Here is a 13,420-nt window from a genome sequence, read left to right on the forward strand (position 1 = left end):
CCGGTAAGGCGGCCGAATCTGACCTCATAGACTTCCACACAACGGGGACTTTGACTTTCCCGGCCGCGGGTGGCCTCCACCCGGCCTCAGCCATCAGCCCTGCCTGCCTCCAGCCGCCTTCTGGTTAATGAGTTATCCAGCCTGGCACTTCGGTTGCGCCAGCGAGACCAAGTCTCGGCTTTGGTTAAATGATTTGAGCCGAACCGACCTGCCCCCGCCCCCGCGGGCTGAACTCGGGCAGGTCTGCCGATTTCCCGACTCCTTTCGGGCCTAATCGCGTCGCGCGAGCCGCCTGGCCGATCGGGGACCATGCCCCGGCCTCTGCCAGGCCTCGGGCAGCCGCTTTTGAAGCCCGACCAAAAACCCGAAAAATGGGCAAAAAGGGAATAAATTCCCGCCCAAAAAAGGGTGAATAGTCGGTTGGGCGGCAGCCCTGGTCGGTCTCTGCAGACCTGGAGGCTCGAGACGTTTGTTTGGAAAACTCACCAAGTCTCGATTCTGCCACCTCCTACCTCTGTGCAGATACCCCGCCAACCCCCAAGGACAGAAATGACAAGTGTCAAGTTGGCGGGGCGTCGGGCCACCTGCTGCCGGCCATGAGCATCCAAATCCCCGCAAAAGGGGCATTTTCATTTCTTCATCGGGACTTCCGACAATTGCCGAGGTTCAACTCATTAACGTTTGTTCGCAGACACTTGCCAGAAAATGCAAGTGGCCACTTTGCCGGGCCGACTCGCTTGCCCAAGCGGGAAACCATCAACCGCAGGCCCGGTAAGGCGGCCGAATCTGACCTCATAGACTTCCACACAACGGGACTTTTGACTTTCCCGGCCGCGGGTGGCCTCCACCCGGCCTCAGCCATCAGCCCTGCCTGCCTCCAGCCGCCTTCTGGTTATGAGTTATCCAGCCTGGCACTTCGGTTGCGCCAGCGAGACCAAGTCTCGGTCTTTGGTTAATGATTTGAGCCGAACCGACCTGCCCCCCGCCCCCCCCGGGCTGAAACTCGGGCAGGTCTGCCGATTTCCCGACTCCTTTCGGGGCCTAATCGGGTCGCGCGAGCCGGCCTGGCGCGATCGGGGACCATGCCCCCGGCCTCTGCCAGGCCTCGGGCAGCCGCTTTTGAAGCCAGACCAAAAACCCGAAAAATGGGCAAAAAGGGAATAAATTCCCGCCCAAAAAGGGTGAATAGTCGGTTGGGCGGCAGCCCTGGTCGGTCTCTGCAGACCTGGAGGCTCGAGACGTTTGTTTGGAAAACTCACCAAGTCTCGATTCTGCCACCTCCTACCTCTGTGCAGATACCCCGCCAACCCCCAAGGACAGAAATGACAAGTGTCAAGTTGGCGGGGCGTCGGGCCACCTGCTGCCGGCCATGAGCATCCAAATCCCCGCAAAAGGGGCATTTTCATTTCTTCATCGGGACTTCCTGCAATTTCCAAGGTTCAACTCATTAACGTTGTTCGCAGACACTTGCCAGAAAATGCAAGTGGCCACTTTGCCGGGCCGACTCGCTTGCCCAAGCGGGAAACCATCAACCGAAGGCCCGGTAAGGCGGCCGAATCTGACCTCATAGACTTCCACACAACGGGACTTTTGACTTTCCCGGCGCGGGTGGCCTCCACCCGGCCTCAGCCATCAGCCCTGCCTGCCTCCAGCCGCCTTCTGGTTAATGAGTTATCCAGCCTGGCACTTCGGTTGCGCCAGCGAGACCAAGTCTCGGCTTTGGTTAATGATTTGAGCCGAACCGACCTGCCCCCCGCCCCCCCCGGGCTGAACTCGGGCAGGTCTGCCGATTTCCCGACTCCTTTCGGGGCCTAATCGGGTCGCGCGAGCCGCCTGGCGCGATCGGGGACCATGCACCCGGCCTCTGCCAGGCCTCGGGCAGCCGCTTTTGAAGCCCGACCAAAAACCCGAAAAATGGGCAAAAAGGGAATAAATTCCCGCCCAAAAAGGGTGAATAGTCGGTTGGGCGGCAGCCCTGGTCGGTCTCTGCAGACCTGGAGGCTCGAGACGTTTGTTTGGAAAACTCACCAAGTCTCGATTCTGCCACCTCCTACCTCTGTGCAGATACCCCGCCAACCCCCAAGGACAGAAATGACAAGTGTCAAGTTGGCGGGGCGTCGGGCACCTGCTGCCGGCCATGAGCATCCAAATCCCCGCAAAAGGGGGCATTTTCATTTCTTCATCGGGACTTCCGGCAATTTCCGAGGTTCAACTCATTAACGTTGTTCGCAGACACTTGCCAGAAAATGCAAGTGGCCACTTTGCCGGGCCGACTCGCTTGCCCAAGCGGGAAACCATCAACCGAAGGCCCGGTAAGGCGGCCGAATCTGACCTCATAGACTTCCACACAACGGGACTTTTGACTTTCCCGGCCGCGGGTGGCCTCCACCCGGCCTCAGCCATCAGCCCTGCCTGCCTCCAGCCGCCTTCTGGTTAATGAGTTATCCAGCCTGGCACTTCGGTTGCGCCAGCGAGACCAAGTCTCGGCTTTGGTTAATGATTGAGCCGAACCGACCTGCCCCCCGCCCCCCCCGGGCTGAACTCGGGCAGGTCTGCCGATTTCCCGACTCCTTTCGGGGCCTAATCGGGTCGCGCGAGCCGCCTGGCGCGATCGGGGACCATGCCCCGGCCTCTGCCAGGCCTCGGGCAGCCGCTTTTGAAGCCCGACCAAAAACCCGAAAAATGGGCAAAAAGGGAATAAATTCCCGCCCAAAAAGGGTGAATAGTCGGTTGGGCGGCAGCCCTGGTCGGTCTCTGCAGACCTGGAGGCTCGAGACGTTTGTTTGGAAACTCACCAAGTCTCGATTCTGCCACCTCCTACCTCTGTGCAGATACCCGCCAACCCCCAAGGACAGAAATGACAAGTGTCAAGTTGGCGGGGCGTCGGGCCACCCTGCTGCCGGCCATGAGCATCCAAATCCCCGCAAAAGGGGCATTTTTCATTTCTTCATCGGGACTTCCGGCAATTTCCGAGGTTCAACTCATTACCGTTGTTCGCAGACACTTGCCAGAAAATGCAAGTGGCCACTTTGCCGGGCCGACTCGCTTGCCCAAGCGGGAAACCATCAACCGAAGGCCCGGTAAGGCGGCCGAATCTGACCTCATAGACTTCCACACAACGGGACTTTTGACTTTCCCGGCCGCGGGTGGCCTCCACCCGGCCTCAGCCATCAGCCCTGCCTGCCTCCAGCCGCCTTCTGGTTAATGAGTTATCCAGCCTGGCACTTCGGTTGCGCCAGCGAGACCAAGTCTCGGCTTTGGTTAATGATTTGAGCCGAACCGACCTGCCCCCCGCCCCCCCGGGCTGAACTCGGGCAGGTCTGCCGATTTCCGACTCCTTTCGGGGCCTAATCGGGTCGCGCGAGCCGCCTGGCGCGATCGGGGACCATGCCCCGGCCTCTGCCAGGCCTCGGGCAGCCGCTTTTGAAGCCCGACCAAAAACCCGAAAAATGGGCAAAAAGGGAATAAATTCCCGCCCAAAAAGGGTGAATAGTCGGTTGGGCGGCAGCCCTGGTCGGTCTCTGCAGACCTGGAGGCTCGAGACGTTTGTTTGGAAAACTCACCAAGTCTCGATTCTGCCACCTCCTACCTCTGTGCAGATACCCCGCCAACCCCCAAGGACAGAAATGACAAGTGTCAAGTTGGCGGGGCGTCGGGCCACCTGCTGCCGGCCATGAGCATCCAAATCCCCGCAAAAGGGGCATTTTCATTTCTTCATCGGGACTTCCGGCAATTGCCGAGGTTCAACTCATTAACGTTGTTCGCAGACACTTGCCAGAAAATGCAAGTGGCCACTTTGCCGGGCCGACTCGCTTGCCCAAGCGGGAAACCATCAACCGAAGGCCCGGTAAGGCGGCCGATCTGACCTCATAGACTTCCACACAACGGGACTTTTGACTTTCCCGGCCGCGGGTGGCCTCCACCCGGCCTCAGCCATCAGCCCTGCCTGCCTCCAGCCGCCTTCTGGTTAATGAGTTATCCAGCCTGGCACTTCGGTTGCGCCAGCGAGACCAAGTCTCGGCTTTGGTTAATGATTTGAGCCGAACCGACCTGCCCCCCGCCCCCGCGGGCTGAACTCGGGCAGGTCTGCCGATTTCCCGACTCCTTTCGGGGGCCTAATCGCGTCGCGCGAGCCGCCCTGGCGCGATCGGGGACCATGCCCCGGCCTCTGCCAGGCCTCGGGCAGCCGCTTTTGAAGCCCGACCAAAAACCCGAAAAATGGGCAAAAAGGGAATAAATTCCGCCCAAAAAGGGTGAATAGTCGGTTGGGCGGCAGCCCTGGTCGGTCTCTGCAGACCTGGAGGCTCGAGACGTTTGTTTGGAAAACTCACCAAGTCTCGATTCTGCCACCTCCTACCTCTGTGCAGATACCCCGCCAACCCCCAAGGACAGAAATGACAAGTGTCAAGTTGGCGGGGCGTCGGGCCACCTGCTGCCGGCCATGAGCATCCAAATCCCCGCAAAAGGGGCATTTTCATTTCTTCATCGGACTTCCGGCAATTTCCAAGGTTCAACTCATTAACGTTGTTCGCAGACACTTGCCAGAAAATGCAAGTGGCCACTTTGCCGGGCCGACTCGCTTGCCCAAGCGGGAAACCATCAACCGAAGGCCCGGTAAGGCGGCCGAATCTGACCTCATAGACTTCCACACAACGGGACTTTTGACTTTCCCGGCCGCGGGTGGCCTCCACCCGGCCTCAGCCATCAGCCCTGCCTGCCTCCAGCCGCCTTCTGGTTAATGAGTTATCCAGCCTGGCACTTCGGTTGCGCCAGCGAGACCAAGTCTCGGCTTTGGTTAATGATTTGAGCCGAACCGACCTGCCCCCCGCCCCCGCGGGCTGAAGTCGGGCAGGTCTGCCGATTTCCCGACTCCTTTCGGGGCCTAATCGGGTCGCGCGTGCCGCCTGGCGCGATCGGGGCCCATGCCCCGGCCTCTGCCAGGCCTCGGGCAGCCGCTTTTGAAGCCCGACCAAAAACCCGAAAAATGGGCAAAAAGGGAATAAATTCCGCCCAAAAAGGGTGAATAGTCGGTTGGGCGGCAGCCCTGGTCGGTCTCTGCAGACCTGGAGGCTCGAGACGTTTGTTTGGAAAACTCACCAAGTCTCGATTCTGCCACCTCCTACCTCTGTGCAGATACCCCGCCAACCCCCAAGGACAGAAATGACAAGTGTCAAGTTGGCGGGGCGTCGGGCCACCTGCTGCCGGCATGAGCATCCAAATCCCCGCAAAAGGGGCATTTTCATTTCTTCATCGGGACTTCCGACAATTGCCGAGGTTCAACTCATTAACGTTGTTCGCAGACACTTGCCAGAAAATGCAAGTGGCCACTTTGCCGGGCCGACTCGCTTGCCCAAGCGGGAAACCATCAACCGCAGGCCCGGTAAGGCGGCCGAATCTGACCTCATAGACTTCCACACAACGGGACTTTTGACTTTCCCGGCCGCGGGTGGCCTCCACCCGGCCTCAGCCATCAGCCATCAGCCCTGCCTCCAGCCGCCTTCTGGTTAATGAGTTATCCAGCCTGGCACTTCGGTTGCGCCAGCGAGACCAAGTCTCGGCTTTGGTTAATGATTTGAGCCGAACCGACCTGCCCCCCGCCCCCCCCGGGCTGAACTCGGGCAGGTCTGCCGATTTCCCGACTCCTTTCGGGCCTAATCGGGTCGCGCGAGCCGCCTGGCGCGATCGGGGACCATGCCCCGGCCTCTGCCAGGCCTCGGGCAGCCGCTTTTGAAGCCCGACCAAAAACCCGAAAAATGGGCAAAAAGGGAATAAATTCCCGCCCAAAAAGGGTGAATAGTCGGTTGGGCGGCAGCCCTGGTCGGTCTCTGCAGACCTGGAGGCTCGAGACGTTTGTTTGGAAAACTCACCAAGTCTCGATTCTGCCACCTCCTACCTCTGTGCAGATACCCCGCCAACCCCCAAGGACAGAAATGACAAGTGTCAAGTTGGCGGGGCGTCGGGCCACCTGCTGCCGGCCATGAGCATCCAAATCCCCGCAAAAGGGGCATTTTCATTTCTTCATCGGGACTTCCGGCAATTTCCAAGGTTCAACTCATTAACGTTGTTCGCAGACACTTGCCAGAAAATGCAAGTGGCCACTTTGCCGGGCCGACTCGCTTGCCCAAGCGGGAAACCATCAACCGAAGGCCCGGTAAGGCGGCCGAATCTGACCTCATAGACTTCCACACAACGGGACTTTTGACTTTCCCGGCCGCGGGTGGCCTCCACCCGGCCTCAGCCATCAGCCCTGCCTGCCTCCAGCCGCCTTCTGGTTAATGAGTTATCCAGCCTGGCACTTCGGTTGCGCCAGCGAGACCAAGTCTCGGCTTTGGTTAATGATTTGAGCCGAACCGACCTGCCCCCCGCCCCCCCCGGGCTGAACTCGGGCAGGTCTGCCGATTTCCCGACTCCTTTCGGGGCCTAATCGGGTCGCGCGAGCCGCCTGGCGCGATCGGGGACCATGCCCCGGCCTCTGCCAGGCCTCGGGCAGCCGCTTTTGAAGCCCGACCAAAAACCCGAAAAATGGGCAAAAAAGGGAATAAATTCCCGCCCAAAAAGGGTGAATAGTCGGTTGGGCGGCAGCCCTGGTCGGTCTCTGCAGACCTGGAGGCTCGAGACGTTTGTTTGGAAAACTCACCAAGTCTCGATTCTGCCACCTCCTACCTCTGTGCAGATACCCCGCCAACCCCCAAGGACAGAAATGACAAGTGTCAAGTTGGCGGGGCGTCGGGCCACCTGCTGCCGGCCATGAGCATCCAAATCCCCGCAAAAGGGGCATTTTCATTTCTTCATCGGGACTTCCGGCAATTTCCGAGGTTCAACTCATTAACGTTGTTCGCAGACACTTGCCAGAAAATGCAAGTGGCCACTTTGCCGGGCCGACTCGCTTGCCCAAGCGGGAAACCATCAACCGAAGGCCCGGTAAGGCGGCCGAATCTGACCTCATAGACTTCCACACAACGGGACTTTTGACTTTCCCGGCCGCGGGTGGCCTCCACCCGGCCTCAGCCATCAGCCCTGCCTGCCTCCAGCCGCCTTCTGGTTAATGAGTTATCCAGCCTGGCACTTCGGTTGCGCCAGCGAGACCAAGTCTCGGCTTTGGTTAATGATTTGAGCCGAACCGACCTGCCCCCGCCCCCCCCGGGCTGAACTCGGGCAGGTCTGCCGATTTCCCGACTCCTTTCGGGGCCTAATCGGGTCGCGCGAGCCGCCTGGCGCGATCGGGGACCATGCCCCGGCCTCTGCCAGGCCTCGGGCAGCCGCTTTTGAAGCCCGACCAAAAACCCGAAAAATGGGCAAAAAGGGAATAAATTCCCGCCCAAAAAGGGTGAATAGTCGGTTGGGCGGCAGCCCTGGTCGGTCTCTGCAGACCTGGAGGCTCGAGACGTTTGTTTGGAAAACTCACCAAGTCTCGATTCTGCCACCTCCTACCTCTGTGCAGATACCCCGCCAACCCCCAAGGACAGAAATGACAAGTGTCAAGTTGGCGGGGCGTCGGGCCACCTGCTGCCGGCCATGAGCATCCAAATCCCCGCAAAAGGGGCATTTTCATTTCTTCATCGGGACTTCCGACAATTGCCGAGGTTCAACTCATTAACGTTGTTCGCAGACACTTGCCAGAAAATGCAAGTGGCCACTTTGCCGGGCCGACTCGCTTGCCCAAGCGGGAAACCATCAACCGAAGGCCCGGTAAGGCGGCCGAATCTGACCTCATAGACTTCCACACAACGGGACTTTTGACTTTCCCGGCCGCGGGTGGCCTCCACCCGGCCTCAGCCATCAGCCCTGCCTGCCTCCAGCCGCCTTCTGGTTAATGAGTTATCCAGCCTGGCACTTCGGTTGCGCCAGCGAGACCAAGTCTCGGCTTTGGTTAATGATTTGAGCCGAACCGACCTGCCCCCCGCCCCCGCGGCTGAACTCGGGCAGGTCTGCCGATTTCCCGACTCCTTTCGGGGCCTAATCGCGTCGCGCGAGCCGCCTGGCGCGATCGGGGACCATGCCCCGGCCTCTGCCAGGCCTCGGGCAGCCGCTTTTGAAGCCCGACCAAAAACCCGAAAAATGGGCAAAAAGGGAATAAATTCCCGCCCAAAAAGGGTGAATAGTCGTTGGGCGGCAGCCCTGGTCGGTCTCTGCAGACCTGGAGGCTCGAGACGTTTGTTTGGAAAACTCACCAAGTCTCGATTCTGCCACCTCCTACCTCTGTGCAGATACCCCGCCAACCCCCAAGGACAGAAATGACAAGTGTCAAGTTGGCGGGCGTCGGGCCACCTGCTGCCGGCCATGAGCATCCAAATCCCCGCAAAAGGGGCATTTTCATTTCTTCATCGGGACTTCCGACAATTGCCGAGGTTCAACTCATTAACGTTGTTCGCAGACACTTGCCAGAAAATGCAAGTGGCCACTTTGCCGGGCCGACTCGCTTGCCCAAGCGGGAAACCATCAACCGCAGGCCCCGGTAAGGCGGCCGAATCTGACCTCATAGACTTCCACACAACGGGACTTTTGACTTTCCGGCCGCGGGTGGCCTCCACCCGGCCTCAGCCATCAGCCCTGCCTGCCTCCAGCCGCCTTCTGGTTAATGAGTTATCCAGCCTGGCACTTCGGTTGCGCCAGCGAGACCAAGTCTCGGCTTTGGTTAATGATTTGAGCCGAACCGACCTGCCCCCCGCCCCCCCCGGGCTGAACTCGGGCAGGTCTGCCGATTTCCCGACTCCTTTCGGGGCCTAATCGGGTCGCGCGAGCCGCCTGGCGCGATCGGGGACCATGCCCCGGCCTCTGCCAGGCCTCGGGCAGCCGCTTTTGAAGCCCGACCAAAAACCCGAAAAATGGGCAAAAAGGGAATAAATTCCCGCCCAAAAAGGGTGAATAGTCGGTTGGGCGGCAGCCCTGGTCGGTCTCTGCAGACCTGGAGGCTCGAGACGTTTGTTTGGAAAACTCACCAAGTCTCGATTCTGCCACCTCCTACCTCTGTGCAGATACCCCGCCAACCCCCAAGGACAGAAATGACAAGTGTCAAGTTGGCGGGGCGTCGGGCCACCTGCTGCCGGCCATGAGCATCCAAATCCCCGCAAAAGGGGCATTTTCATTTCTTCATCGGGACTTCCGGCAATTTCCAAGGTTCAACTCATTAACGTTGTTCGCAGACACTTGCCAGAAAATGCAAGTGGCCACTTTGCCGGGCCGACTCGCTTGCCCAAGCGGGAAACCATCAACCGAAGGCCCGGTAAGGCGGCCGAATCTGACCTCATAGACTTCCACACAACGGGACTTTTGACTTTCCCGGCCGCGGGTGGCCTCCACCCGGCCTCAGCCATCAGCCCTGCCTGCCTCCAGCCGCCTTCTGGTTAATGAGTTATCCAGCCTGGCACTTCGGTTGCGCCAGCGAGACCAAGTCTCGGCTTTGGTTAATGATTTGAGCCGAACCGACCTGCCCCCCGCCCCCCCCGGGCTGAACTCGGGCAGGTCTGCCGATTTCCCGACTCCTTTCGGGGCCTAATCGGGTCGCGCGAGCCGCCTGGCGCGATCGGGGACCATGCCCCGGCCTCTGCCAGGCCTCGGGCAGCCGCTTTTGAAGCCCGACCAAAAACCCGAAAAATGGGCAAAAAGGGAATAAATTCCCGCCCAAAAAGGGTGAATAGTCGGTTGGGCGGCAGCCCTGGTCGGTCTCTGCAGACCTGGAGGCTCGAGACGTTTGTTTGGAAAACTCACCAAGTCTCGATTCTGCCACCTCCTACCTCTGTGCAGATACCCCGCCAACCCCCAAGGACAGAAATGACAAGTGTCAAGTTGGCGGGGCGTCGGGCCACCTGCTGCCGGCCATGAGCATCCAAATCCCCGCAAAAGGGGCATTTTCATTTCTTCATCGGGACTTCCGGCAATTTCCGAGGTTCAACTCATTAACGTTGTTCGCAGACACTTGCCAGAAAATGCAAGTGGCCACTTTGCCGGGCCGACTCGCTTGCCCAAGCGGGAAACCATCAACCGAAGGCCCGGTAAGGCGGCCGAATCTGACCTCATAGACTTCCACACAACGGGACTTTTGACTTTCCCGGCCGCGGGTGGCCTCCACCCGGCCTCAGCCATCAGCCCTGCCTGCCTCCAGCCGCCTTCTGGTTAATGAGTTATCCAGCCTGGCACTTCGGTTGCGCCAGCGAGACCAAGTCTCGGCTTTGGTTAATGATTTGAGCCGAACCGACCTGCCCCCGCCCCCCCCGGGCTGAACTCGGGCAGGTCTGCCGATTTCCCGACTCCTTTCGGGGCCTAATCGGGTCGCGCGAGCCGCCTGGCGCGATCGGGGACCATGCCCCGGCCTCTGCCAGGCCTCGGGCAGCCGCTTTTGAAGCCCGACCAAAAACCCGAAAAATGGGCAAAAAGGGAATAAATTCCCGCCCAAAAAGGGTGAATAGTCGGTTGGGCGGCAGCCCTGGTCGGTCTCTGCAGACCTGGAGGCTCGAGACGTTTGTTTGGAAAACTCACCAAGTCTCGATTCTGCCACCTCCTACCTCTGTGCAGATACCCCGCCAACCCCCAAGGACAGAAATGACAAGTGTCAAGTTGGCGGGGCGTCGGGCCACCTGCTGCCGGCCATGAGCATCCAAATCCCCGCAAAAGGGGCATTTTCATTTCTTCATCGGGACTTCCGGCAATTTCCGAGGTTCAACTCATTAACGTTGTTCGCAGACACTTGCCAGAAAATGCAAGTGGCCACTTTGCCGGGCCGACTCGCTGCCCAAGCGGGAAACCATCAACCGAAGGCCCGGTAAGGCGGCCGAATCTGACCTCATAGACTTCCACACAACGGGACTTTTGACTTTCCCGGCCGCGGGTGGCCTCCACCCGGCCTCAGCCATCAGCCCTGCCTGCCTCCAGCCGCCTTCTGGTTAATGAGTTATCCAGCCTGGCACTTCGGTTGCGCCAGCGAGACCAAGTCTCGGCTTTGGTTAATGATTTGAGCCGAACCGACCTGCCCCCCGCCCCCCCGGGCTGAACTCGGGCAGGTCTGCCGATTTCCCGACTCCTTTCGGGGCCTAATCGGGTCGCGCGAGCCGCCTGGCGCGATCGGGGACCATGCCCCGGCCTCTGCCAGGCCTCGGGCAGCCGCTTTTGAAGCCCGACCAAAAACCCGAAAAATGGGCAAAAAGGGAATAAATTCCCGCCCAAAAAGGGTGAATAGTCGGTTGGGCGGCAGCCCTGGTCGGTCTCTGCAGACCTGGAGGCTCGAGACGTTTGTTTGGAAAACTCACCAAGTCTCGATTCTGCCACCTCCTACCTCTGTGCAGATACCCCGCCAACCCCCAAGGACAGAAATGACAAGTGTCAAGTTGGCGGGGCGTCGGGCCACCTGCTGCCGGCCATGAGCATCCAAATCCCCGCAAAAGGGGCATTTTCATTTCTTCATCGGGACTTCCGGCAATTTCCGAGGTTCAACTCATTAACGTTGTTCGCAGACACTTGCCAGAAAATGCAAGTGGCCACTTTGCCGGGCCGACTCGCTTGCCCAAGCGGGAAACCATCAACCGAAGGCCCGGTAAGGCGGCCGAATCTGACCTCATAGACTTCCACACAACGGGACTTTTGACTTTCCCGGCCGCGGGTGGCCTCCACCCGGCCTCAGCCATCAGCCCTGCCTGCCTCCAGCCGCCTTCTGGTTAATGAGTTATCCAGCCTGGCACTTCGGTTGCGCCAGCGAGACCAAGTCTCGGCTTTGGTTAATGATTTGAGCCGAACCGACCTGCCCCCCGCCCCCGCGGGCTGAAGTCGGGCAGGTCTGCCGATTTCCCGACTCCTTTCGGGGCCTAATCGGGTCGCGCGTGCCGCCTGGCGCGATCGGGGCCCATGCCCCGGCCTCTGCCAGGCCTCGGGCAGCCGCTTTTGAAGCCCGACCAAAAACCCGAAAAATGGGCAAAAAGGGAATAAATTCCCGCCCAAAAAGGGTGAATAGTCGGTTGGGCGGCAGCCCTGGTCGGTCTCTGCAGACCTGGAGGCTCGAGACGTTTGTTTGGAAAACTCACCAAGTCTCGATTCTGCCACCTCCTACCTCTGTGCAGATACCCCGCCAACCCCCAAGGACAGAAATGACAAGTGTCAAGTTGGCGGGGCGTCGGGCCACCTGCTGCCGGCCATGAGCATCCAAATCCCCGCAAAAGGGGCATTTTCATTTCTTCATCGGGACTTCCGACAATTGCCGAGGTTCAACTCATTAACGTTGTTCGCAGACACTTGCCAGAAAATGCAAGTGGCCACTTTGCCGGGCCGACTCGCTTGCCCAAGCGGGAAACCATCAACCGAAGGCCCGGTAAGGCGGCCGAATCTGACCTCATAGACTTCCACACAACGGGACTTTTGACTTTCCCGGCCGCGGGTGGCCTCCACCCGGCCTCAGCCATCAGCCCTGCCTGCCTCCAGCCGCCTTCTGGTTAATGAGTTATCCAGCCTGGCACTTCGGTTGCGCCAGCGAGACCAAGTCTCGGCTTTGGTTAATGATTTGAGCCGAACCGACCTGCCCCCCCGCCCCCGCGGGCTGAACTCGGGCAGGTCTGCCGATTTCCCGACTCCTTTCGGGGCCTAATCGCGTCGCGCGAGCCGCCTGGCGCGATCGGGGCCATGCCCCGGCCTCTGCCAGGCCTCGGGCAGCCGCTTTTGAAGCCCGACCAAAAACCCGAAAAATGGGCAAAAAGGGAATAAATTCCCGCCCAAAAAGGGTGAATAGTCGGTTGGGCGGCAGCCCTGGTCGGTCTCTGCAGACCTGGAGGCTCGAGACGTTTGTTTGGAAAACTCACCAAGTCTCGATTCTGCCACCTCCTACCTCTGTGCAGATACCCCGCCAACCCCCAAGGACAGAAATGACAAGTGTCAAGTTGGCGGGACGGATTTGACTTCGGTCGCCGAGCCCTGGAACTAATTTCCCGCAAACGGCTTCGGATTTAGCTCCATCCAGACTTCCGGGACGAAACTTGACAGGCCGTATCTCCGCACTCCCGGAGCGCAGCCGCACCGTTCCGGCACCCATCGACGCGGCTGGCCGAGCCCGAGCGAACGCACCCCACGGCGGACGGCTAGGCCTTTCCGATTTTTTCACCCTTTTTCCCGAAAAGATTCCAACTGGCAGGGACATTCGCCCGACGGCTTAAAGACATGCCCTTCTGCCACACTAACGTCCCCGCCTTCGTTTGGCTATGTTGGCTTCGTCATTTCCGTCTTTTATTAAAGATACCATCTTAACACGCCGGTTAACCATTTGCCAGAGTTTTCGGTTAATGGTTTGCCACCTTCAACCCATTTGGTTAACCATTTGCCGCCGACAATTTTCAGTTCATCAGTTGCCACATTCAGACTTTCTTCTCTCCGGTTGCATTTCGCGGACTTCCAGCGCGCTCGGCTTCGGGTCGGCCCGCAGGAATGTGGTAGCGTTCGATGCCGC

The sequence above is a fragment of the Pristiophorus japonicus genome, unplaced genomic scaffold (genome assembly GCF_044704955.1).
Source record: "Pristiophorus japonicus isolate sPriJap1 unplaced genomic scaffold, sPriJap1.hap1 HAP1_SCAFFOLD_1542, whole genome shotgun sequence".
In the NCBI taxonomy this organism is placed as follows: Eukaryota; Metazoa; Chordata; class Chondrichthyes; family Pristiophoridae; genus Pristiophorus; species Pristiophorus japonicus.